This window comes from Eptesicus fuscus, chromosome 11 (genome assembly GCF_027574615.1).
Source record: "Eptesicus fuscus isolate TK198812 chromosome 11, DD_ASM_mEF_20220401, whole genome shotgun sequence".
In the NCBI taxonomy this organism is placed as follows: domain Eukaryota; kingdom Metazoa; phylum Chordata; class Mammalia; order Chiroptera; family Vespertilionidae; genus Eptesicus; species Eptesicus fuscus.
In genome coordinates this window covers 45,293,633-45,295,707 of record NC_072483.1, presented here as the reverse complement: position 1 = coordinate 45,295,707, position 2,075 = coordinate 45,293,633, and the positions used below count along the sequence as shown (strand labels likewise).

Genomic DNA, 2,075 nt, shown 5'->3' with positions numbered 1-2,075 from the left:
CAGCTTAAGTTAGGGAAAAAAACACACACACAAACACACCAAAAAACAAATAAACATGATTATTGAGAAGAAATGACTCCATGGAGGAATGGAAGTCTATGGCTTTCAGGGTAAACTCATATTATCCTAATTCATGTATGAAACCAGTATTCATTTATTGATTAATGACATGACGAGGAATAAAAGTGTGTGCACTGGAACTCTCATCTAGGTGATCTGTGTGACAAGTAAATTACCTGCTGTATGTAAACCTAAAAATTAAAACAAGGAATGTTATTTAAATTATTCTTAGGTTTCATAACTTCAAGTCAAATATACCCAGTATATCCATCTTCAGAACATACCCGGGCTTGCCAATGGGACCTTCACACTGAAGCTCCACCACCCAAAATGTCCTATCTCTTGGACATTACAAGATGAACAATACTCTCTTCTCAGTGATTAGATATGCTCACATTCAATATGGTTACTAGGAAGTCACATCTGGGAGGACTGTTTGCCTTTTTAGGAAATCATAATATATTTCTGCTCCAATCCACCATCTGTTGAATATATAATGTTATTCAGAGAAGTTATTTTCACTTCTTTTATGTCTGATTCATAGTAGTCTCCAAACATTAACAATTGTTACTATTGATCTTAGCTTAGTTATTGGCTTCTTGTCTCCTCACCTTGTGCATTTTCTTCTATACCACTTAGCACTATCCAAGTAATTTTTTCAGAATAAATACAACTTCCCACACTAAAAGATTTGAAACCTATAAAATCTCTGATATGACAGATTATCATCTTACTGCTTACAGTTAATACAATAAAGTTGAAAGCATGGTCACTTAATACCAAAGTCTCACAAAGTTTAATAATTGGTCCTGTTATCCTCCCTCTCGCCACATTTTTGATATATTTACCTAGTTCAGTGATATTAGAGATACAAGAGGATTTTGAATGAATTCTTACAAATACTAGTATGTATACTAATTTAGTGGATCTAAAAATGAGGATTTTAAAACCCACTAGCCAGTTTTTCTTTATTTGTACCATCTATATATATAAAAGCCTAATATGCAAAGTGTCCCCTTAGGAGTGGAGTTCAATCACTCACTATGACGTGCACTGACCACCAGGGGGTGGCGCAGAATGAAGGGAGGCCCCAGTAGGCAGCCAACAGCCGGCAGCTGGGGAAGGGAGGCCCCAGGCAGCAGCTGGCAACTGCTAGGGATCCTACCCGTGCACGAATTTTGTGCACTGGGCCTCTACTTTTAGATAAATCCTGCTGGTCTACGGCCATACCACCCTGAACGCGCCCGATCTCCTCTGATCTCGGAAGCTAAGCAGGGTCGGGCCTGGTTAGTACTTGGATGGGAGATAAATCCTGCTGGTAACTGTGGATCCAGATGAAATCTGGAGGCCAGGTTTGTCCATTTTCAAAGTTTACATCTTAATAAATAGACCACACATCCACCTATGTTGAGGATAAGGGTTAGAGATGCAATCTGAGTTTTTGATTGAATGCTACAGCAAGCCAAATTTCTAAATAAAATGGATGATTGTAAAAGCAACTATCTCAACTCTGTCCCTCATAGACTTGAGCAGAGTTAACATGGAATCAATATGTATATTGATGTACAAAGGGTTACCTCCACTAAAAGAGGTTTAGTCTGCTATCTCCAATTCACAAGAGGATACTCTGTTAGAAAAAGCATTTGGTGTCAAAAGCTCAATGCATACTGTTAAGAGAATAAAAAGACAAGCCATAGAGAGGGAGAAAATATTTGGAAATCAGATATATGATAAAGAATTGCTCACCAGAATATGTAAAGAACTTTCAAATATCCATAAGAAAACAACCATCCCAATTTTTAAAATGTGTGCAAATAGATTAAATAGAAACTTCACAAAGAATAGATGATGCAAATAGAGAAAAAAACATGAAAAGTTATTCAAAATTATCAGTCCCTATAGGAATACAAGTTTAAATCACAATATACCACCACACACCTATTAGAATGCTTCAAAGTAAAAATTATGACAGGGATGCAGAGCAACTAGAAATTCCATGCATCACAGTGGTACAG

At 37.0% G+C, this 2,075-nt stretch overlaps 1 pseudogene; it reads left to right on the top strand.

Moving 5' to 3' along the window:
• The first annotated feature begins 1,276 nt into the window (after positions 1-1,276).
• On the top strand, positions 1,277-1,391 carry LOC114230502 (5S ribosomal RNA; annotated as a pseudogene).
• Positions 1,392-2,075: the final 684 nt, after the last annotated feature.